The sequence below is a fragment of the Eretmochelys imbricata genome, chromosome 1 (assembly GCF_965152235.1).
Source record: "Eretmochelys imbricata isolate rEreImb1 chromosome 1, rEreImb1.hap1, whole genome shotgun sequence".
NCBI classification, from domain to species: domain Eukaryota; kingdom Metazoa; phylum Chordata; order Testudines; family Cheloniidae; genus Eretmochelys; species Eretmochelys imbricata.
The window spans coordinates 34,740,257-34,766,717 of NC_135572.1; the positions used below are offsets into that span (position 1 = coordinate 34,740,257).

At 40.0% G+C, this 26,461-nt stretch overlaps 1 pseudogene; it reads right to left on the reverse strand.

The window, feature by feature from the left end:
• Positions 1 to 278: 278 nt before the first annotated feature.
• On the reverse strand, positions 279 to 11,895 carry LOC144262587 (collagenase 3-like; annotated as a pseudogene).
• Between the last annotated feature and the right edge of the window lie 14,566 nt (positions 11,896 to 26,461).

A 26,461-nucleotide genomic window follows, 5' to 3' on the forward strand; every position in this document is an offset into this window, starting at 1 on the left:
TTTGATTTTGACAATTTGACCTTTTTTTTTTAAACAGGAAAACAGTTCATCAAAAAATTCCTGTCCCATTCTAGATTCTGAGCTACTATAGTTTCTATTTTGCTTCAGCAGTGAATGTATTGTGCTAACTATGTGGTATCTCTTGGCAATTGTTGACTTTTTAATGGCAATCACAGTACATACATGTAGACTATGTCATTAAGAACTAGAACCCATAGGACTAGTAGTCTGACATGTTTGACTGCCTCACTTGTCGTGCCCACAGACTGAGATGTGGGTTAACAGCACACTATGCAATTTGCACTCAAAGTACGAAGAACACGCTTATGGCAGATGCTATAGTCAAATTGCTTTGATCCATGGAAGAAATAGATGGAACCTACAAGAAAAGAAAATCAGTTTAAGAATCATCACAGCCATCATGTTACTTATTCTTTAAGAAGGTAGAAATATTATCACTTTGCTACTTTGAACAATGTAGCTACAAAATATCCAGTGATCTCTCTATCTATCACAATATTGGAAAACAGCCACTTTGTAGTCCAGCCAACCTCAGATCACCCTTCTTTGAAATGGGAAGGAATTGGTTTGGTTTATAGTATTTAAAAAAAAAAAAAAGGACAAGGAAAAGCCAGAGGTTGCAGTAATAGTACACAACTTAATTTTCCACATTGGTTTTGAGCTTTCTAACACATTATATTTCTATTTTAAAGACTTCTAATATTTACATTATACAAAAATCTATTTCAACACTATGTTGGTAGCACCAGGCCTCTTTTACATAATTAGATCTTGTTATGTTTTAATGCACTAATTTCTGTATGTCAGTCGATGGGCACATCCAACCATTAGGGCAAAGCATTTTTACTAGCATGAAAATTTACCATTTTCTCGGTATGCTGCATCAATTTTATTTTCAGTTCCTGGGAAATCTTTCGCTATTACTTTTGGATAACCATTTTCCATAGAATGACGTTCATCACAGCTGTAATAAAAATGAACAGGAAAAAACAAATTGAAACAGATTATCCAATTTATGGTGATTCAATAGTTATTTTAAGCTGAGACAGCTCAGGGTGGAGACATATTAGTGGGAAGGAAGGGAAAAGCTTGCACATCTAATGCCTGTCCTGTATCTGTTCTGTGGATAAATTGAGGACTTTGATCTCCAAGTCTATGGATTCTACACCTCCCAAACTCTAAAATAGAGATATTAAATATAGAGCCAGCACTAACCTTGGTGAACCCAAATATTTGGATTGAATTGACAACACAAGCAGGTTACCCAACTTCTTTATGTCCCACCAATATTATATCTCCAGTACTTGTCTCCTGCAAAAAACTTGGTCTTTCCAGCCTTTGTATCATGAAATGCAGCATCTACCTTCTGGAGAGTTCTTGGAAATCCAAGTTCATAAAGTTTCTTGGGGTAGCCCTAAAGTATGACATGTCCTTTTCGAGCCCAAAATTTCTTTCCTGCATGAAGTATTTATGGAAGGAAAAACACTATACATTTACAAAAAGAAAAGGAGTACTTTTGGCACCTTAGAGACTAACCAATTTATTTGAGCATAAGCTTTCGTGAGCTACAGCTACATGCATCTGATGAAGTGAGCTGTAGCTCACGAAAGCTTGTGCTCAAATAAATTGGTTAGTCTCTAAGGTGCCACGAGTCCTCCTTTTCTTTTTGCGAATACAGACTAACACGGCTGTTACTCTGAAAACTATACATTTAGTGACACCAAATCAATAGGGGAATTTTCAAAAAAGCAGAGGTGAGCAGCAAGAGCAACCCCTTCACTTTTCTATCCCATCTAAGTTTTTATATCACACACACTATTGCAGAATCTGAGCAACTGAGAGAATCCTGCCAGGGTGGCACGTGATTCTGTCCTTTCTCAAACCAAACTCAGGCACTATGGCCATGAACTCCTCTTGATGGGATGCATTCAGATGGTACCAAGGATTCAAGTGGTCTTTGTAAAAATATAAACTCACCTATTTTAATATGAAGGAGTTGCCAAAAATAGATTAAGGACACAATCCTGTGGGATCTTGTCAGTCTACTTTTGGCAAATTCTTTGTATTAAAAGAGCTGAGCTTGTACTTGTCTCAATTTAAGCCAGTGTTTAGTGTTTGCAGGATTGTGGTCTGAATTAGGACAGCAGTTTATTCAAGGTAATAGAATTCCTCTACCCCTACCCATTGCTCCTGTAGTCTCAGAGAAGGCTTTGTCTGGACCAGCAGGAGAAAGAAAACCCTTGGCCCTTTTAAGGATTGCACCCTCCTTTTTTCCTCCTCTCTTTGTGGGCACTCAGCACTACTTGTGGGTTTGAGGGATGGAGTAAGGAGACTCTGTGCCTGATTGGTTGGACAGAAGGGTGCATAGAAATCCCATTGGCTCCCACACACACAACAGGAGAGTTTATAGGCCCTTCCCACTGCGTCAGGGTGCCATTCTGTGCTGAGAAGAAATGTTCCTGTCCCACTCATGTCCCTTAGGACTGGAGCTTTGGGCTTTGCTATGGGTATTCTGCTAGTCACCTTTTCAGGGCCGGGAAGGAATTTTTCTCACACTTTCAGACTGGCCTAGGCAATGTGGGTTTTCACACCTTCCTATCAGCAGCACAGGAACAGACATGATGGGTAGGGTAAGGTTGTAAAATTCATTTGTTGCAACTTAGCAGGCGCCCAGTGCAGGTGCTTGTTCAGTAGTAAGCCTGATTCCCTGATAAACCAGAACTGGAAGTGGATTGGGAAAAGGCATCTCCTAAAGAAGGTGGGGGATGGGGTTGGGCCTCATAATGTCAGGTACAGCAAGGAGACAAACCTCTTCCCTCCCCACTCCTCTTGTATGAGCATGTTGGGGTGCCAGCGGTGTTGTGGGACCAGATTAATTATGTGGAGGGGGAGGAAGCTGATGACAGCCCTCCCCCAGGTGGTACAGATGACAGAAGGAAGGATAACCTGCACTGGATGAGTTATTGCTGGTAGTTCCCAGGTGTGTAACTTAATAAAGTTGTGGCCTAATTAAACCACATTCCTGGTGTCTTGTCCTTCATTCCTTGCAGAGCCAAAACCTGCCATTGACTTCAGTGGGAGCTGTGAGATGCACAAGTAATTCAGGATAACGTCAAAAGATTCTCCTGAATCACACTAGCATTGAAAATTAAGGCTATCATCAGTGCAGATTGAAGACGACAGGCTGTCCTTCAAAAAAAAAAAAAAAAAAAAAGCTGGAAAAAAGTAGCCATTGAGGTGAGGGTGACTGTAAATGTTTGTTTTTAGGAATTCTGAGAAATAAGAACAATATTTTGTTAAAGCATTTACGTAAAGAAAATAGAATGGTTCGAGCCCTGGTTTTTGTTTGCCAACCACAGTTATTTTGTATGTTCAGCTGCTATTTTTAAAAGAAAACTTTCAACTCCATTGTAAAATCTCTTCACACAAACATTTTAGGAAGAAAGAAATAGAAATTCTCACAGAAAATCTGATGCATTAAGTTTTCAATGAAAAAACTACAAGAAAGTAATAAACTTACCATTTAGGATTTTAATTACTGGTAAATTATTGCCCAAATGAGGACTTAAGAAAACTCCTAATGCTGCCTGTAGAGTGAATGTTTTCAGCCTGCAGAGATGATCTTTATCACAGGTGGCACACAAATAAGCATTTGATATTTTTCTATAATAGTGAGGAATTATGTTGAATCTTTATTTACTTTTTCAAAAGCTCAATCCTTCACATCTTGAAAATCAGTTATTGATCATTTGTATACAAATGACATAGCTAATTTTCCAAGTCAAGAAGGACTATACACATCCAAGGAGATACCCAAGCATTGGACAAATCATTCATATGGTTATTATTTGTTGTTTTTTATGTAGCACCTAACCTTCAGTCATGGACCACTGTGCTAGGAACTGTACAAATATTTAACACAGAGATAGTCCCTGCTCTGAATGGCCACATTTACACTTTGGATGGTTACATGAATGCAATATAAGAACTAAAATAAAATAGAGTTCTAGTCTGAAGGCAATGGATAAGTTACCTACCTCTAAACATCAACACAAGATCCTTGCTCGGGTGTTCATAAGCTGCATCAATCTGGTTTGGAAGATCTGGGCAAACTGAATTAATAACCATTGCATTTTCTCCTGTCATCTGAGAGGTTTGATGCCAGAAAAATCTAATTTAAAAAGCAAAAATATATAATTATACTGATATTCATTTATTTATGTAAATGATCTTCAGATTAAAGAGGGAAAAGATAATGGAAGACATATGCAGAGAACGCAGAGGAGCTTGATACTAGGAATTACTAAGATGATGCCAGGGATAGGTTAAGAGTAAGGAATGTCCTATGGAATGACAATAACTAGCACTGTGAGAACATTTCCAAGTTCTGTTCATGAGAGCTTTGTGACTATTTTGTGACCATTCATGTACTTGTCTGAATGGGTTTGTTGGCTCTGAAGCTTATAAAGTTTGGGTATGAATGAACCTCGTTTTCCCAGGCTTGAATGTCATTGTGAGCCAAGGTTCAATGAGTTCTTGCATGTTCACACTAGGTTTGCTGGTTCATCCTGAACCAGAAGCAGGAATGGTGGCCACACTGAGAGAATGTCTTGTGACCTTCCTCACGTGACTTCTCCTAGTAAACAAAGTTCAAACTCAGAATTCCTTGATGAACAACAGCCCTAGTGTATCAGTAGCTCTCCAGTTGGGGCCAAATTTGGCACATAGTTTTTGGTGAACAATTCATGAAAAGTAAAAGGTTCTGATTTACAAATGCAGGTCAAATTTCAACTAATGCTGATTCTGAATAGGTCAGTCTGATTAAGGCCTCCATGTGCTACCATTATACAAATAAATAAATAGATAATGATTCACGCATTTTGCACAGGGCCATCTTAATCTAATGCTATAAAGCGCCATGCACACCGACACGATAGAGTTAGTGCAGTTAATGGATTCTGCTATATGTAAATAACATTATCAATAAAAATTTACTTTTTCTTCATTCTTCCTTCCCCCTCTTCTTTTACACTCAACACAAAAAGGCCATAGGTACATAGGTGAAATAATAAATAGCAGTACTCTGGGGATAAAGTTTGGAAAGCTTTGTTCCCCACATGGTTCCTCAGTAGGATGTGCTCACCATCTCCTGTTTTGTGGCCTTAAAAGTAACTAAGCGGATAGCTGTGAAATGAAATGCAAATGGTAGGGATGAATTTCGTCACATTACTTACATGTCCTTAAAGATTACTTTCTCCCCATGTATCTCTGTAATGGCATCTGCTGAGAAGTTTGGATCACATCTCTCTGGGGCTTTGGCATTCACAGTTCTTTCTTCTAGACCTGCAAACATTGTTCACTAAGCCATTACCTCTTGCCCAGCAGGCACAGTGCTTCTGTTCCACTTCTGTGATAAAGACCATCTGCTTATAAGCAGGATTAGTTGGGGAGGTTAAAGTGCCAAAGAGAAATAGTTTGGAATAATGTTGTTAGGCAGACATGACAGAAACTGCAAAAACGACATGAGCTTCCTCAGAAATGCTAGTTAACTTTTGCACAATACCATAAAGAGCTTGGATGCCTTCCACATCATCTTCAGGAAAACCAAAGTCCCTAGTTCCAGTGTAGGTGTAAAGAGGGTACATTAGAGCTTTGGGATTGCTGGAGAGGTCTAGTCCCAAAGCATGGCCAATCTCATGGGCAGCAACTGTAAACAGGTTAAAGGCTGCAAGATAGCAAAGCCAAATCAGAATTAGCCAAAGCAATTCAGTTTACAGTCTATACTACAAAAGTGGCTGGCAGGGTCACCGGCTTTCACTGAATTAGATGTGTGTCCCAGACCCTCCCATCAAAGCACACATACACCCATGCTGAACCACTCCCTTTTTCATAATGGACCCATGAACAAAAACTCTCCCTTTAATTGGCACATAAATGACCTCCACTCTCCTCTGTGCTCCTAGATGGGCTCTCTCCAAGATTCCCTGAAAGGGGGTCCTGGCAGCTTCCTCACTTTCTCCTTATTGGGATATTTATCCTGCTCTCTTTCTTTCTTTCTTTCTTTCTTTCTTACGCCATTTCTCCAGGAGACCAGGCAGCACCAGTGCAGTGCACATCAGAACACTGAATTAACAGACCCAACAGAACATAAGAATGGCCACACTGGGTCAGATCAAAGTTTCATCTAGCCCAGTATCCAGTCTTCCAACAGTGACTAATGCCAGGTGCCCCAGAGGGAATGAACAGTACAGGTAATCAAGTGATCCATCCCCTGTTGCTCATTCCCAGCATCTGGAAAACAGAGGCTAGGGACACCATCCCTGCCCATCCTGGATAATTGTCATTGATGGACCTTTCCTCCATGAATTTATCTAGTTCTTTTTTGGACCCTGTTATAGTCTTGGTCTTCACAACATCCTCTGGCAAAGAGTTTCACAGGTTAACTATGCATTGTGTGAAGAAATACTTCCTTTTGTTTGTTTTAAACCTGCTGCCTATTAACTTCATTTGGTGAGCCCTAGTTCTTGTGTTATGAGAAGGAGTAAATAAAACTTCCTTATTTACTTTCTCTTCACCAGTCATGATTTCATAGACCTCTATCATATTCCCCCTTAGTCGTCTCTTTTCCAAGCTGAAAAGTCCCAGTCTTATTAATCTCTCCTCATATGGAAGCCATTCCATACCCCTAATAATTTTTGTTGCCCTTTTCTGAACTTTTTCCAATTCCAATATATCTTTTTTGAGATGGGGTGACCAGATTGTTGCTCAGTATGTCAACACCCAGGCACCCAATACTTCCATTAAAGGACCCAGACCCACAAAATGTTAATCAACCTCTATCCCCACTGACTCCTTGAGAGCACATGATACATTAAAGGCAGCCATTAGCACATCACAATACAGGGCCCAAGTCATTGAAAGTTGCAAGATTTGGCCCACAGAGTTTGTAAAGTGCTTTAAAACAGAAAATGCTTTATAAAATGTAAGATGTTATTACTAGATCAGAAGCTCTTGAGACAAGGACTGTATTTACACAGCGTATAGCACAATGAGGTCCCAGTTCTGACTGGAGCCTCTGGTTGTTATTGTATTATAAATAGTAATATTGAATAGTTATTAACATTCTGGTATCATTAGTCCAGGTTTCATCGTCATCAAAGTGGATATCTCCTCCAAAGTTTTCTCCGGGTGGGAAAGCATGAGCCCGTTGACTGAAAGGTCCATCAAAAGGGGAAAAGTCACCATGCTCTGTAAAGCAAACAGAATGTTAAATGCCCCATAAAACAGCTGATGAGATTAATGCAAGAAACCAAGTTCTAACCTGGCATGTAACCAGGTCAAACCACTCTGGAGTGATGCAGGGTGTAAATCAAAACAGAATGTAGCCCATAGAATTTTAAAACACTAATAGCTACTTCCCTCAGTCACCTTTTGTTCCAAAAGAGATCATGATGTCAGTAGTGCCGAAGGAGAGTCTGAAGAAGTTAAGAGGAGTCACATCAGTCCAGACTTTGAATGCCTCCTGGATTGCTTAATCCACCTCTTCCTGGGTCAGATCAGGAGTGTAATTCACAATTTTGTTCATTAGCACATGCATGGGTTAGAAAACCTTTCTGTCTACTCATGGCAGACTATTTGAAATGAGTGAGATGCACAGCCTCGCAATTTTTCGGATGCTTGTCCTAAAGTGTAAAATGCAATGTCCTGAATAAAGGTCACACTGCAAGGAATGTTTACAAGTACAATAAAACCTTTGCTGTCTCTTTGTTTCGTTTCATAGCAAAATTATTTATTAAACGTGTTCGAGGCTGATGAAGTAAGCACTGACTAATTAAAATCAGCTGTGATATAGTTTAACAACAAGACTATTAAAATTTCAGACATAGTTAAATGTTAGAAATAGAGCTTTTTGGAGAAAAACATTCACGGAGTAGGGAGATGGAAGATTTGCAAAAAATAAACAGCATCACAATGATGAAAACAAACACCCCCCCCCTCAAATTTTAAGGAAAATAGAGTTTCTGTGAAAATTTTGTTGCTGCAAAATAGCTATTAATAAAAAATTTCTGAATGAAAAGTGGTGAACAGTTCCAGTTAGACACTTATATACATCTATTTCCCTCTCCTCCTGTCTGGAGGAAAAAGTGTCATGTCTATGCAATAAATTAGTCCACACTGCTTTCCAGTAACAGAAGGTCCAATTCTGCTATCCTTGCTCAAAGTAATTAGAACCTTACTCTGTGAGTAGGCCAAATAATGTGCATCACATGCAATTCTTTGACAATCTTAATGGGGTGGTCTTTCAGCTCCCCCAACCTTTTTAAAATTAAAGTCAGTTTTACTCTGTAAATACAATACCTACGTATCAAAGACAATATTAGCAATCCGAATACTACAAAGTCAAGTTTGACATTTTCAACCCAAAGAAGCCCAAATTGAATTAATCTGGCAATATTTACCATCTAAAAATGATTCCCCCATCTCTAAAGTTTGCCCAACTTCATCACCTTAACCAAAACCTATTACACGTTTTTGTGCTTGGACTCGGTCAATAATAACAATACTGTATTTTAATATATGTATGTACAGCACCTAGTACAATGGGGCCCTGAACTCACTTGGCACCTTTTGGAGCTACCATAATACAATAAATAATACTAATGCATAATGTAAACTGAGACCAATGGGCTTCAAAGGGACTCTTGCATGTAGTGAACAAACAGGAGTGAATTTCCATTACAAATAAGTAAAAAACTTTTTGAACCTGATTTTGCAGCATTAGACACTCTGAATGACTATGAAGAAAGAGAGAAGAAAGATCTGGCCCAAGAAAAGGATAACCTGAGAGATTTTAAGCACAGATGTCATGATCTGAAATGCCAGAAAGGACTTCTGGATCTAGTTTTGAATTTGTTGAACTTCAATTTCCACCCACTTATGCCTTGTTCTGTAAGGCTGAAAAGCCTCCCACCTTCAGATATCTTTCCATGTGTTATGTACCTATACACAGTGATTAAGTCATTTCTCAGACTTCTCTTCAATAAGCTGGATAGATTGAGCTCCTTAAGCCTCACATTTTATGGCTTGTTTTCCAGTCCCGGACCATTTTTGTGGCCCTCCTTTGAACTCTCTCCAGTATTTCCACATCCCTCTTGAAGTGTGGAGAACTGGATATAGTATTCTAATGGTGGTCTTACCAATGTAGTATACAGAGGCAAGATCACTTCCCTACTTCTACTTGATATTCCTTTTTTATATATCCCAGGATGACATTAGTCCTTTTTGCCACAGCATTGCACTGAAACCTCATGCTGAGGTGATTATCTACAAAGACCTTTAAAATTTCTGGATTATTATAGCTATATAGTAAATATATGCACACAAATTATATAGCGTTGATTTTTAGCAATACCAGCAGCAGCAGGGGAGCAAGAGACCCTTTTTTTCTTGAAGCGCTATAGAAATCAGTGGAAAATATTGCCCAACAAAAACAGAGAACTACAATGGGGGAAATGCAAAATATAGCAGACTCCTTTTAGCTGTATGTCAAGTTATAAGTCGGCCATTTGATTTTCCTGGGGAAAAAGTTGTATTCTGCCACATCAGGGACACCACATCTTGGTTGTTTCATGAGATCTAAAGTTTCTGAATCCAGCCAGCCAGTTATCTCCTGGCCAAAGAGTGACTGCATATGCTGGAGTCGACATGCCAAGGAGTCGAAGCTTCTTTTCTGCACAACGTCTGGATTAAAGGGAGCTTTGTGGGTTAGATGAGCTAGATACCTCTGCAGAGTCTAGGTCACTATCCATGATGGCATCAGTTTCTAATATTGCCATTCTAGGAATTGGCAATGGCAAACAATGTGCCAGGCAACGGAATAGGAGGGCAACGAAACAGACATCTTCATCATGTCTGATTACCGAATAGTGTTGAGCACCTTTTTATCATGAAATAGTCTTTTATAATGAAAAATATTGAGCATTTGACTCATCTCCTAGCCACATGATACTGGTACATCCTCCCTCTAATTCAAGGACACAAATGGTCTGTATCACATTCTTTTACAAACAGTCAAAGCCTATGGTTTAAAAGTTAAAAACAGTGTAATCTCTCTTTTTCCTTCAGGGCTCTGGCTCAAGGAAGGTAGCTTATTTTCTACAAAAGTGGTGTAACACAAGCAGTGAGTGACAATAGTAAGCACACACAGAGTACCTCATTCTAAACCGGAGAGACCACCTCTACGGTAAAAAGATATTAAAGTCCCAGTTCACAGATCTTCTTTGGTCTCTCTGCTGACTGACCCAGGAAACCATTTAGAGTTACATTGTGGTGTGTATTTAGATGAGGATGGACACCAATTTCACACAGGACCACTGAACATCTCTGACACTGATTGTTAATTTTAATGACACACCCTGCCCAGAGCACACAAAGGATTTATTGTTGGTGCAGGGATCTGTACAGGAGAAAAGGCAGACAGCGCAGATTAAATAATTAAAGCTTTAAAAAGCTGGACTTGGTCATTCTTTTGTGGATAAAAGCATCTAGTTCAGTTTGCTATCGTTAATTGGAATCAGGTTATTTGTTACTTCCCAGGATCCACCAAAACGCTCATGAACTCCAAGAGTTCCATGACTTCCAGCACAAATGATTATCCATAATGGAAGTGCATTATTTGTCAGCCATTATTCACTGCTCTTTATTTCCCCATTTATAATATGCCAGTCATCCAATCAGGGATGAGAAACAAAACCATATGACTGAAGTGACCAGACCTGTGCCACAAACAGTAAAACACTGCAATAAATAGCTTCTAAAAGACACATAGGCCTCAGTACAGGAAAGACTTAGGCATGTGCTTCAACATATGCACAATGAGTAGTTCTATTGGCAACAGTGGATCTCAGTTTGAAATTACTCATTTGTACTATTTTGTGACACACTGAAACATTTTTAAGAATATCTAGCATGATTTGCAAATGATTCAGCTTGATCACCTTGATCCATCGGTCCTTCAGCCCTCATATAGATTCCATCAATTACAAAATGTCTTCCATTCTTCTCTTATCCTGCCCTTCCGTCTCTATGTGTGGCCATGCCTTTTTATGATAAAATCTTCACATCTCTTTGGAGGTCAGCCGAGTAGTAATTTCAGTTCCCGTGAGTACCACTTGGGAACAGTTGCAGTCCATCAATTGTCAGTGTGCCTAGCTATATGCCCGGTCCATCGCATTTTATTGTACCTGGTTTCAACAACAACATCCTGCACTCCACTCTGTAGTCTGATCACTTCTTTGGGGACTCGGTCATGGATTTAAATCCCCAGAATTCTTCTTTCCATCACACTCTCTGTGACAGACAGTTGTTGCTCCTCTATCTTCATCAATGCCCAGGTTTCGCTGCCATACAACATTGCTGGCAGTACTGTTGAGTTGAAGAGGTTGGCGCATGTTGCCTTGTTGATTTTTCATTGGAGGACATCCTTGACGGAACTGAATGTGCACGAACCTGCTTTCTTTCTTTGCAAGAGTTTACCTTCCTGATCGTGGTACATGTTAATTTCTTGGCCCAAATAGGCGTATTGCTCAATTCTTCTATTTGTTCTCCATTTACTATTATTTGGGCTTTTGGCAAGGTTTCAGACCACATACATTTTGTTTTGGAGCAGTTAAGTTTCAGTCCAACTTTGCTGCTTTTTGGGTCGAGTTCTCGCAGCATTTTCTGTAGTTTGGTAGTGTTTTTGGCAATCAGCACAATATTGTCCGCGAATCTGAGGTGGTTTAACTGCTCTCTGTTGATGCTGATTCCACCCTTCCAGTTCATCTGCCTCATTACCATTTGGAGGCAGACTGTGAAGAGTTTCGGTGAAACCATGTCTCACACCTTTTTTGACTGGGATGCGACGGGGAGTGTCGAACAGACTTATAGCCGCAGTGCAGTCAGAGTTTGCTTCCTTTAGTAGTTTGATGTAGTTCAGGGGAAGGCAACCTATGGCACACGTGCCAAAGGCAGCACGCAAGTGATTTTCAATGGCACTCACACTGCCTGGGTCCTGGCCACAGGTCCGGAGGGCTCTGTATTTTAATTTAATTTTAAATGAAGCTTCTTAAACATTTTAAAAGCCTTATTTACTTTATATACAACAATAGTTTACTTATATATTATACACATAGAAAGAGACCTTCTAAAAATGTTAACATGTATTACTGGCACGCAAAACCTTAAATTAGAGTGAATAAATGAAGACTCGGCACACCACTTCTGAAAGGTTGTCGACCCCTGATATAGTTTGTAGCATCACTCTCCAAAAAAGGGGCTAAATTTGTAAACAATGGTATTTGTAATAAATAGTTTGACGAGATCTAGTGTATGTAATAGAGATGAAACCAAACTGCAACATTTAGATCTGGATCCTAGTTTCAAATCTCTAGAGTTTCTGGGGATCTGCAATTGAGATCATTATAGAAATAGAGGTCAGCCATGAAATTAGGATCTAGATGTAAATTCAGATGCTATTCCCCCCCACACACAATATTTGAAGGTGTTCAAGGTCGGGGGGGCAGGGGGTTGATGTGGGCCAGTCGCTTGTCCAACTGGTAGCAAATTCATAATTTTAGGGACAAAGATTTCAAAAGCATTTAATAGTCACATTTTCAAAAGTGACTTAGGTATTTAGGAACCAAGGTCTCATTGACTTTCAATGACACTTAGGTGCCTAAGTGCCTAAGGGGCAGATTTTCAAATGTGTTTAGGTGCCTACAGATCCAGACTGGCACCCAGCAGGATTTACAAAAGCACCTGAGCAGGTTAGGTGCCTAACTCACATTGAAATCTATGGGAGTTAGTCACATAACTTGCTCCGATGCTTTTGTAAATACCATCAGGAGCCTATTTGCATCTTTAGGCACTATAAATACCTTTAAAACTCTGGCCCTAAGTTGCTTTTCAAAATAGGACTTATGTTCCCATGTCACTTAGACACACTTGAAAACGTTGCCTTAGAAGACTAGACGACTAACAGAGAGAGCACCACTTTAAAAAAAAAACAGATTTCTATTCAAATTGTAATGTATACAATACAAGAATAACCTGAGCAGGAAAGGAAGAACAGAACACCAAGAATGCAGCTTTCTCCATGCAATTTCCAAACACAAGGATTGTTTTACCTTGTTGGGCAATTCTAACTACAGTGTGTCATCATTATCTCTGGCAGGAAAAGAATAAATAACAGGAAGAAATGCTAAATTTCATGCTCAAAGCTGAGACTCCAAAAAAACCATTTGTGACAAAGTAAACTGTCAATGACTCAATTTATAGGATATATGGTTCAGTGGCCACCCGGTAAGCAACATGGAAATGTTTGTTTCCTTCTTAGAAATGTTGTTAGTAATAAAACAGTGGGAAAAAATGCTAGTACTTAGCACTTATAAAGGGTCTTACAGCTTCAAAGGGCTTTACAAGCATTAAATAATCTTCAGACAGCCCAGTCAGCTAATTAAGTGATGATTCATATAATAGAGAAAAACGTAAAATTTGGAAACCTGAGGTAGTGAGATTAAGGCCCAAAATTTCAAAAGTGGCCTTTATTTTGGGTGCATTAATTTATGGCTGTCCAGCGTTACACAGTTAGGGTCTGAGTCTCAGACAAGCTAACACCCCCAACTCCATTTGAAATCACTGAGTAGTTTAGGTGCTGATGCTTTTGTAAATACCATCAGGAGCCTATTTGCATCTTTAGGCACCATAAATACCTTTAAAACTCTGGCCTGAAATCAGGCCCCGAAACTGAGACACCCAAAATTACAGAGCGCTTTTGAAAATGTGAGCCCAAACGACTTGATCAAGGCCTCAGAGAAAGTTAGCTGAAAGCTCAGTGACAAGAACTGGCTCAGTGAATACGTTGGCAAACTTGCAATCCCAAGCAGCTGGCAATTGTATTCCCTGTTCATAACTAGGCTTGGCAGAATTTGTATTGTTTTATAATTTTGATGGACAATATCAATATTAACTGTTAACCTTTTTAAAATTTTTTATTGATTTAAATGTTTACAATTGTGGAAAATTATGCGGGGGCAGACAATTATTTAATGACAGTAGTTGTTCAGATTCAGTAAGTTAAAGCTTTATAACCATTAAAACACAAACACCACAGGTCAAAATATACAAGGTAGATATCCTTAAATAAAACTCTAAGAAGTTATCAAGGAGCATTTTTTCTTACTTTGTCTATTTGTAAATTTCAGTTATTATCAATTGAAATATTTTTTCGTCTGTTTGTGTGTGTGGTGAAATTGATGTTTATTGACATTTACTGATAAAAATCTAATCCTTCCAAGCCTATTTATAACATTTCTAAAACAAATTAGGGCAAAATGTTCTTTGCAGTCCAATCCTCCAGCCAATAAGTTTAACAAAGTAATGTCTATTAGCACTGGTCTTCCACATCAAATCACTATCTGAGCTCTCCTTGCCACCTGCCTAGTTCCAACCAGATGTCCCCATGATGGCGACTCAATACGGAAAAGAAAAAACATATAGGTTCCTTCCACTTGAACCACATGCAATGCACAGTAGTGATCAATATGCTTAGAAACAGGAACATGGAAAGGGAGAAAAAAGTTCCAGGTGATGAAATGACTATTTGATACTATCTTCAAAATGCTACTTGTAAGAAGCTGAACATTTGGTAGTAACTTGGATCTAGTATTTAAGTTGGCCCTTCTCTAATTCTTTCATTAGGGGATTCAGACTACAAGTCAGTACCAAGTCAATAAAAGTAACAAACTGCCTGTGAGACCCAAAACAAGCATTTGTGTTGCATGCAGCTTATGTGTACAGTTGTACAGGATCAATTAATTTTATGCTTTCTATGATTGAAGTGAACTAAATCTAATCTCTTATGAACTGATAAAATTCAGTACAAGGCCCTGTGAGTCACCTGAATACTGTGAGTCAAGCTCTGGTCTCAAACTTAGACAATACTTGTGGTTTATTAAAGAATGGGAAAACAAATAATGTGCGGAACTTCCTTGTCCTGTTCTCTGGAAAAAGAGAGAGGAAGGTGTTGCATACCTTTCACAAACATTTCAAAGCTGATATTTTTCAGTGAATCACCATTTCTGCAGCTAGTAATAAATAATAGCCCAAAAGCACAAAAACAAACTGTTGACGTGCAAAATGGTTTCATGTTAAACAAGGGTCAAACTTCATTGCAGAAAGTGAAGAAAGCAACTAGGGGACAACCATTTTAGACTTGATTCTTGATTCTACATATTTGTAAACACCTATATATATTTGACAATATATGGGCAAACACTGCTAGGAAAAATATAGAGAGCATTTCCTCATCTCCCAGTCTTCAGGCACATGATCCATTTTACTGTATGTTACGCTGCTATGAACTTTTGTGCTGCAGCTCTCCTTTACCAGTCACTAATTGCACCGGCCACGTCTTCCAACAACAGCAGCTGGTTGTTTGTAGAGTTAACCACTTCTATTCTAGTTAATATATTTGACTTGCTTACATCAATATTTCCACATATCCTATAATGTTTCAAGTTTCTGAATACTGGGTACATATGGTAAAGTGCAACCAGAGTCTTCTATCCGTTAATCTGAATTGTCGTATACTGCGGGGGCTGGGATAGGTAGAGAAGGTAGTTAAATTCTAATGTAGTGATGACCATCTTGATCATTACCAGGAACTGCTGGGACTTCCAGAACTAGAAGCATGGGCTGCGACAACTTGAGCTAAATGTCTAATTCCCACAGCTGATATTTGTAACAATCCATATATTCTTTGGAACGGACACTGAGGAGGATGCGTAACACACAGTGAAGTAGGTTACTCCTACATGGCCTGAGTTCATCACTCCTACATGGCCTGAGTTCATCACAAATATCTGGGTTTGGAGGAGGGCACAGCTTGCCAGAAGCAGTTAAGATTTCTTCTAATGAAAAATGACTAACTATGGACCCACATGAAGGAAAATGAAATGAATTTGCATTAAAGCTTAATGTGTCATTTGGATTCCAATTACAAATTAAAATGTTTATTAGAGAAACCTGTTTTCACTTTGAAGTGTGTATGTTATTTTGTGAAAATCCTTATGATTGGTACTGGTGAAAAAGCTGCTGAGCCTGATTCTTGTCTCACTTACACCCTAGTACAACTCCATTGAAGTCAAAGGAGCTACACTGAATTTACACTGGGATAAATTGATTAAACTCTGGCCCATTATTGTCTTAGCATCTTGGAAACAGCAATGTTGTTATGCACCTGAATTATGACAACAAATGAAAAGAAATGTAGTGGCTTTAAACACTTATAGCTAGATTCTTTATACAGTGTATTCTTGTTCTCCTTTGCCATATATGTCCCTTTCACACACAGAATCTGATTCTTGCCTTGGAGACAATGCACTTCTCAGGGATGAGTGTGTGTGCTTGGGGAATTCTCTCTTCTTGTGGGCACACTGTCAAACTTTCTTAATTCCTGAGATTTACCAACCTCCAGACATGCCCGATTAATGAAGGATTGTTCCCCACAATTTGATTTCAAGTGCTTTTCCCTGACAAGCTTTACACCTCTTAATCAGTGGGGTTTCTGACATTTTCCAGGATAGGCAGGGATGGTGTCCCTAGCCTCTGTTTGCCAGAAGCTAGGAATGAGTGACAGGGGATGGATCGCTTGATGATTACCTGTTCTGTTCATTCCCTCTGGGGCACCTGGCTTTGGCCCCTGTCGAAAGACAGGATACCGGGCTAGATGGACCTTTGGTCTGACCCAGTATGGCCGCTCTTATGTTCTCATGCTGGAGCCCAAGCTCTGAGACCCTCCCCTTCGCAAGGCTTCAGAGCTTGGGCTCCAGCCCAAGTCCAAATGTCTATACAGCCATTTTTTGCCCAGTGAGCCATACTCAGCTGAGGTTAGCCAGCCACTCTGTGACACGGGACTTTTATTGCAGCGTAGACATACCCTTAGAGTCTGACTACCAGTTGCAAGGGCGCTGTCCGCTCTGAAAGGGGTGGTGGATTCTCAGCAAATCACAAGATCAGGCTCCTATTGAAAAGAAAAACATTAACAAATTTGAAAAATTGTAGAACTGACAACACAGGTGCTTAACTTTTCCGTTTCTTCACCTAGCCCTTACTCACCCATCCCCTCTTTTGTTTGTAATGTGTCCATTCCGATTCTTCAGGGCAGGGACCTGGTCTCACAGATGTCTATAAGGCACCTGGCATGCTGTGGGGGCTCTGCAAATAAAATAAATAACAGAACAGTTACCAGCCCTTCCAGTCTAATCTAATAGTTACCTAATTTCCAATCACAGCCGAAGCACTGACCAGCTATGCAAGCTGAACAGTAACCACAATGGATAGCTTCATAGTTTTCCTCATCTTTTTATGAAGGATTAATGTGTTCTTCCACATCTCCTCATCACGTTAAGGAAAGGGATGGCATTCCTCCTAATGCCCTCTGTGCATCCCCTTACACCTCTATGCATCTCACACCTATGCAATCGTAGTCGTGTTCCAATCAGTGTTGCCAACTCTCGTGATTTTATAGCAAGTCTTGTGATGTTCAGTGTTTTTCTTAAAGCTTCAGCTTTTGGAGTCACATGGCCACTCGCATGAGTTAAATTTCTGAGGTGTATAAATCTTTGCAGCATCAAGCCCTTACATGGGAAGTTCTGATGAGACTATTTTTTTATGGGGGAGGGAGTCGCAAGAAACTTTTCTCATATATGCATCATTACTTAATACAGTGTTTATAAACAATATTCTCTAAAGCAGAGCAAAAGTAGAGAAGAGCCATGTTTTACATGAGAAAAGTACTAAATAGGGCAATATTTTGAAAAATGTACAAAGATGCATTTTTCAAACATCTGTTTTCCCCTCATACTGGAAGGAGCTTGTTCTCAGGGGCACAGTAAGGCAGTATCCTTGGATCTGGGCACCATGAGCAAGTTGGTCCCAGATGAAGCAGCGAATCAGAGGTAGAACAGTGGAGAGGCACATGCACCATGGGCTTGGGAGGATGATAGAGTGCTCAGGAATGGGTGAGAAAGACAAGAGTACTGTTGGAGGGGTCTGAGAAAGAGTCCATCTGTAGTGAAAGGATCTAAAGCCTATGGAGTTAGGCTGGATTTACACTAATGTAACAGAGAGCAGAATTGGGCCCTCCTCCATTTGTTTTCATAGAGTAGTCAAAAATTGGATCTCAGTCTCAAATGGTGAATGCGTCATTTACACGGCACTGGTTTGATTTGATCAGTCTGTTGCCTTTTCTCAGATTGGTCAGTTGCATCAATTTGGCATTCAGTGTGTAATATTGGTTTCAGAGTAACAGCCGTGTTAGTCTGTATTCGCAAAAACAAAAGGAGTACTTGTGGCACCTTAGAGACTAACCAATTTATTTGAGCATGAGCTTTCGTGAGCTACAGTGAAGTGAGCTGTAGCTCACGAAAGCTCATGCTCAAATAAATTGGTTAGTCTCTAAGGTGCCACAAGTACTCCTTTTCTTTTTAGTGTGTAATATGTGGGTGAATTTAGTGGATGCACATGTCAAAGGAAAAGAGCATATTCTTATCTTGTTTTGCTGTATGTTATGCTACTTTGCCACTTTACATCTATTTTCTGGTCAATTTATATGCAATTTACAGTGACATTTATGTCACTGCTGCATTTGGCCCATAGATTTCCATGGGAGTTGCCTCCTCACATTCTAGGCTGTCTCCAAAATGAATGTGAATGGAGAGCAGAGAGGCCTTTCCTGCTGTTAGGTTTCTGTCAGGAGCCAAGGTTTGGCCATAAATCCTCTTCTGTACAGTGTGTGGTAAAGTAAAAGAAGTAAGTTTGTGTTGGAACCTTATTAAGGATATGACTGGCCTTAACCAAAGATAGGCAAGCAGCTGTTATTTTTTTCCCAGCAATATAACTAGATGGAGAAGCAATCCATGGCTTGATAGTTTGTTCCTGAAATTTCACTTCTTCCTTTGCCCCAATTCCAATTGCTAAAGGTCCCACAAATTGTAAGGCTGGCCAGAGTGAAGCAAATTATTTATGCTGCAACTGGGATTCCTGTTGGAGGAGTGCATTAAAACTAAAAGGGGAGTTTCCCTTAGAAAAAAGTATGGGCCTTCCTGAGGACTAATTTTCCTTAGTTACATACATTGTGCCTGGTTTGTAATTAATGTGAGTGGAAAAAGAAGGAAGTTAAATGCTTATCCAAGCAACTCCAAAACTTGTCCATGCTGGTGAGGACTGTAATGGTGTCAAGTTTTACTGTGTTGTACAACTAAAGCCTGAGTAAAGAAGGACTAGTCGCGAGTAGGCGGTAGGTTAGAAATATGAAGCAGTTAAACTCAGTGAGGAGGTAAAATGAGTGGGTGAAGGAGACTGTGGCTCATAGTGGGTATGGAAAGGTAAATGCATTTGTAATCTTAGCTGTCTCAGGACTCACCCTCTTATATTGTAATGTCACAAAAATGATGGATGAAGCCTAATGAACAAAACATGAGTCATATTCTGGCATCAAACTCAGACAGCACCTAATAATTAGGCCAATAAAAGTGCGCAAGGGAATACCTGCTGCTTATCTTGAAGTTTAATTTTTGCACTGGAGAGGGAGAATTTGTACTTCATTGAGGAAATATTTGCTGCCTATTAGCAAACAAGTTAATATGAAATGCTAGATGTGAAATAATAACAATATCTCACATACAACATAATTCATTCCAAAAGATCCCAAAAGAACTTCAGAGATTATAAACAACAAAAGAATAATTTCCTTCACCAATGCAACAGGGCCAGCTTTGAGATGGCACAGCAGCTGTTTACCACTGCATATCAACCCACACTACGTATGAACATATTTAAAACTTGAGATCTATTTACTTCAACTTCTGCCTTGAATAGCTGTAAACATGATAGATCCTGAAGATATAAACCACACTCCACCTCGAGCTGTAGCTGAGATATACAGGAGTTGATAAATGTGTTTCCTATAGGTAACAGCTGGAAGTCTTTTAACTCATTCAATAGCGGCTCATGCCTCAAGATCCAGAGGTACCAGGTTCACTCCCCACAGCCAATGACCCACAGTTCTGTTACAAAGGCAATAAATAACATATGCTAGAAATGATAAACTCTGAAATCCAATACAATAAGACATTCATGCCAATACATTACAGTTAGTTTTATATGTACAGTACTTAACACTAGCTGAAATAAAGATTTAAAAAAAATCATTTTCTATTTGATTACCAGATGATAAGCTGCAATGTTTATTTTTAAAATACTTACTAGTCTCATATTTTTATGCCTCCAGGGCAAAAGTTAATACGGACAATAAAATAGAATGAACATTTGCACAAGCCTGAGATCTGTTTTTTCATACCATTGCACAATACCTCATCTCATTATGTATGTTGTTTTGTTATTTTAAGTTAGTCATGGATGGAAAATGCCAACTTGCAATTAAAACACTTAGTGTCCAATCCTGTTGTTTTTCTACAGGCAAAATTTAGGGCAAGATCCAAAACATAGGATCAGTTCACTACTTATTACACAGATACCTATTATGTACCTTACCGAACTTTAAGAAAAATAAGTTTTATATTTAAACAACACCTTATGCACAGGATAGGCCACAATGTGGTACTAGGAGGAATTCACTCATAATTATTACATGGAAATGTAGTCTGCCCTTTTAGATATAGGTAACAGATTTTTAAGCTATCCTTTACTTTGTTAACAAAATTAAACAAATATGGAAAGTTATAGTCGCTGTTTGCATTTCTGATATTTGGGATTGAGGACTTCATATTGGAGTCTGTCTGTATCTGTAACATCTGATAAATGATTAGAGATTTTATAAGAACACTATATAGCTGTCTGTTGTCATATTTGTAAGCCAACACAGATTAATGTTTTGGAATACTTCAGTGAGTCTGGTACTTATTTGTAAAGGAGACATTGAATAAGTTCAGAGAACTACATCAGAACCAGGTCAGGACCATATCATCCACTTTGAATAGAAGAGTTATTTTCCCCAAAATAGATGAAAAGCTGTGATCATAAGGACTGAGCAAAAGACACCATAATATTTTTAGGTCAAATTAATTGCTAGTGTAATTCCATTGGTTGCTATAGAGTTACACCAGGGATGAACTTGGTCCTGTGTTTTGGACTTGTCATCGTATAATTATAGAGGTAACATGAGCATGAGAAGTGGTTTTCTGGCTTTCCCATCAGTGTAGTGAGTGATCATTTTGGGAACTAAGACAACAGCAGGCTACATTTGTATTGTTGTTTAGTATTTTATTTTTTATTAAATGCTTAGGCAAATTTTCCCTTCTCTCTGACTCTTTCTTGGCCTGAAGAGCTATGACAGATTCTTGGAAATAATATCCTGAATCAATTGAAATGATTAAGAAAGTCCTGTTCATTGAACCATACTGACAGAACTTTTCCCCACATTCTCCTTGGCTTGTAGAAGCCGTTGAACTTTCACTGTATCCTTTACAGATCTCAAGTGAAACTAAATAAAAACTACTTGTTTTGGGACACCACAGCCACATACATAAAAATGGCCATGTTAGATCATATTAATGGTCCATTTGCTCCGTATCTTGTCCCTGACAGTGGCAGTGCCAGATGCTTCTGGCAGTTGGAGGTTTAGGGACACCTGGAGCCTGGGGCTGCATCCCTGACCGTCTTGGCTAATAGTCATTGATGGATCTATCCTCCATGAATTTACCTATTCTTTTCTGAATGCATTATACTTTGTCATTCCCTGGCAATGAGTTCCCCAGGATGACTGTGTGTTGTGTGGAGAAGCACTTCCTTTTGTTTCTTTAAACCTGCTGCCTTTTAATTTCATCAGGTGACCGCTAGTTCTTGTGTTCTGTGAGGGGATAAATAACATTTCCCTCTTCACTTTCTCCACACCAGTCATGACTGTATAGGCCTCTATCATAAGCCCCCTTCGTCATCTCTTTTCTAAGCTGAACAGTCCCAGTCTTTTTAATCTCTCCTCAGATAGCCCCTAATCACTTTTGTTGCCCTTCTCTGTACCTTTTCCAATTCTAATATATCTTTTTTTGAGACAAGGTGACCAGAACTGCATGCAGTATATAAACTGTGGGACTACCATGTATTTATATAGTGGCATTATGATATATTTTGTTTTATTATCTATCCCTCTCCTAATGGTTCCTAACATTCTCCTAGCTTTTTGACTACCGCCGCACACTGAGCAGATGTTGTCAGAGAACTTCAGTAGCTATATTAGAATCTGGCTAATTTGCACTTGCTACAGATGATGGGAAGTTACAAATCACTGGGGTTAGATCTTCACGGCCCACAGGCACTTGTGCAAGGAAGTGAGCGGGTGTACAGCACCACCAGTTGTACTCTATCAGTTGAGCTACCTGTACTGTGGGTTGCAGCATGGGGGGGGGAACACAGGCTCTTCCTCACTTCCATTTCCCTCCAACAGACAGGTGGGAGGGTATGGCAAGGACTGGGTCAAGACTTGGCTTCAACGCATCAGATGGTGTAGCTATGCAGTTGTGGCGGGTGATGTACGCTTGGTATAGGAGCAATGCAGTTTACTTCCTCCCCAGAGCGCAGGGGAGGAGAAGACAGGGAGTTAGATAGTGATTCTCAAATCACAACCTGCGTCTCACACTGCTCCTGGGGCAGTTCCGCGACCCACTGCCTCTTCCTCTGGGCATTTTACAAAGTGACCATCTATCCCTGAGTAAGCAAAAGAACAAAAACATAGGTGATGTTGCATCACAAAATGTACCTTAATCATCTTATTGATGGGTGTAACTTATGCCTGATTATTTATGACCCTTCATAGTATCCTACTAAATGCACTGAGGTAGATTGTGTAGAAGTAACAAAGTCTTAGCAATATGAAACATTGCCAGCGTACTCAGCTAGTAAATCTTGGCTGAGAGGTGATGAGCAGCTGCTGACGGCAGCATGTGAATTACAGGGTATGTGGATTGGTGAAGTCGCACTGCAGTATGCGGACATCTCAAATTATGGAGAATGAACAATCACTTGTGTTGCCTCAGAGGCTGACCACCAAAGCTAATCAAATAGATGATTTCCCTGTTCATTTATACACAGGAGTTTTCCCAAGGGAATCATGAAATTGATTATCTTGCAGCATAATCTAACCTTTATTGCCTGTTTATAGTAGGATAATATAGTTTTTAGGGCCAGATCTTGCTTGCATTGAAATTGTTTGGGGTTTTACTATTGGCTCCCATGAGAGTAGCATAGGTCTCCTGGGCCCTGATCCAGCAAAGTACTGAAACGTTCTTAACTACAAGCATTAGTCTCATTGCCATGATTTCAATGGACTTTGTGGGACTTTCCCACTCCCCTCCCCATTAGAGAGGTTCATTCTTGCCTCTGTCACAATAACAGAAGCAAAATATTGCAAACGTTGTTTCTTCTGGGGGACCTTACTGCAATATTCCGTTTAGCCATTTACTCTCCCAGCTTTTTAACAATGAAACGCTAATGAGCTCTTATTGCATTATTTTTCACAGCTAGCTGTGTGCAACAGTATTCATTGTGGACTACAAACAGATTGTTATATTTCAAGTGACATGGAGTATGATTCTGGGCTCAAATATAAGGCTGTGCACCTGGCATCTGAATTGACTGAATAATTTCGGGACACTCATAGCAGAGACTGGTCTATTCAGTCAAACCAAATATATGATAGTATTAGGCAATGTATATACAGCATATCTTAGAATGAAGATAACACTTGATAAAGCTGGATGAACCTGGCTCTTCCAGAATGAAAATGTATGTGTCAAAAATGGTTGGTTATTGAAAATTTCAATCAAGTTTTAAAATAGAGCAATTAAATTTCAGTTTTGGTAGGAAAATGGGGAAGATGGGTAGTTATAATAATAACATATAGCACTTATATGGGATTTTTTGTCAGTAGCTCAAAATTTCTTTATTTCACCCCCATTTTATAAATGGGGAAACTGAGGCACAGAGGGGGTGGGATTTGCCCAAGGTCACTCAGCAGGCCAGTGGCAGAGCCAAGATTAGAACCTAGCTCTTTTGAAGCCCAGGCTAGGGTGTAAGCTACCAAAGATGTTATACTAGTGTAAAGCTAGTGTAACTGATGGAAGAACAATTGAGCCCAAAGAACATAAGGATGTCACCTGGGCTTCACTCCCTTTCCTTATTGTTACACCACATGTTTTAAAAACTAGAAGTGGGGAAAAGGGACAGCCAAGGTTCAAGAAGGCGGAATTTTCAATATGATGAGAAGTTACAGGAACTAGCACATGCTGTACACTGGACAATATCTGTTAGTCAATGAGGCAAGCAAAGCAGGGCCTCAGCAATTTTGTGAGAAGCCTGGACCTCAAGCTGCTCAGGCTAGTAAAAAGTCAGACAAAGCCACTCGCCACAGACAGCTGGGAATTGAGAGGGGGGCCCTAACCAAGGGCACTGATATTCCCAATGGACACATCAAGCGCTGAGATCTAATTATTTCCTGTGGACATGGCCAGGCAAAGACAAACTCTGCCTAAAAAAGAGCAAACAAGTATTTAATATGATCCAAAGTCTGTGGTTAGTGTGGCTGGGAGACTTACTGCTTCCCAGTAGAGGTGGGTTGTACAGGTTTTACAACATAGGCTATGCCAAGGGCAGGGAGAGCATCCTCCACAGAGGCCTCTGGAAGGACAGCAGCCGTGCAGACTAGAAGGGGAGAGTAGAAGGGTCACTGCAAGGGCTGAGCATAATTGCATCACGCCTCAACTATTTGCCTTATACATAAGTGCTTGTATGTATAAGACAGTGACCTTTTTTTTTTTTTACTACACCACAACTCATAAATATACCTCCTACCTGGCTTTCGAGACTCAGTCATGAGGAGCATTCCTCACCACTTTTGTCGTCCAGCACCAGCAACTCTTGAATTATCCATTAGCTGCTCTCCCCCATTTCTGATTGGATGTTTATGAACACTCCAGCATGCCCAGTCCACTGCTAGCCAGCAATTACTGTATCTCAAGCAAAACGTAAGTCAGATTCAGCTCTCTCAGGGTTACCAGCATAACGAATATACCTCATCCAATTGCCATCAGACATATGCCATTTAGTATTTATATTCATAAACATCCCTAGGCTGCACTCTCTCCAAAGCAGTAGTAGCCTTCTAAATAACACAGCTCTCTCCAGAAAGGCTAGGTGGTATTTCTTTACTTTTTAGCTGTTGTTTTACTGTTTGTAGCTGGAAATGGGATATAAATCAGCATAGCCAGTCTGCTAATCAAATGTTAGTTGTTATTTGGCTGGAAGTAATTAGTGCAATCTGACATAACTAATGCAGAATACTTAAAACTACTATTAATAAATATTATTGCTCCACCTAGAAGCCTCAAGGTTCTAGGTGCTGTACATAAACTGTCCTGAAAAAGGTTACAGTAAAATTACACAAAAGGTGGAAGGGAAATGACTGGTATAAGGTCACAGAGTAGGTCAGTAGCAGAGGCAGGATTAGCACCCAGCTATCCTGAGTCCCAACTTAGTTCTCTCTCATTCTGAACCATGGTGCCTCTGAACATTCATGTAAGCAGAGTCAGGATGAGCTCCACCCTGACATCTGGTGGTGAGGTGTGGAAAAGAACTTCAGGGGCCGATCTCATTTGCATAGGCACACCCACCCCGCGTAGAATGAGGCCATAGCTGACCAAATGGTCACTTTGGCTGTTGTGGGATCCGCAGTGTCTCTGTTATTGGGGCAGAAAGAATAAATTATTACCCTGATTATGGGAATCAAGGATAATGGAACTGTACTTGTCCTTTTGTTATGATGGAGGGACTCGCCATCAACTAAGTAGCACTCGCTAGGCAAGAGACATGGGTTCCAAAACTCTGTGATTTGAGAGAGACTGTGGATAGGTATTAATACTTGGTGGCATAGGCTCCTGGTGAGGGCCTCACATGCTAATTGTACTTCCTCCTCTCTCCAGTGTAGAATATCAGAGCTAATTTTGATTCTATTAGGAGTCTAATTACAGGCTGCTAAGCTGAATTCATTTTGGGCTAATGGTGGATCAGCACTGAGGCTCCCCTACTACAAGCTGAAATCACAAAAGAGCTAAACTTACTAAGAGATGAAATTACTGAGTGTTGTATTAGGTAGTGGGGGAGCCTGAAGATATAGGGTGGAGCAGTTTGTCGGATTCCTAGAGCAGCTCATGGGGCGGCTGGCAAAGCAGAGCCCCATGGAGAGGTGGGGCCATCGGCTTTGGACCATGTAAGGTGCCCCTTAACCCCCCTCCCGCCCCATCTCCACCCAGGTTGGGAGGTAAAACTCTGCAGATAAACTTTCGAACTCTGGGGCTGCCCTGACCAGGGACACAGACTTTTGGGTCGT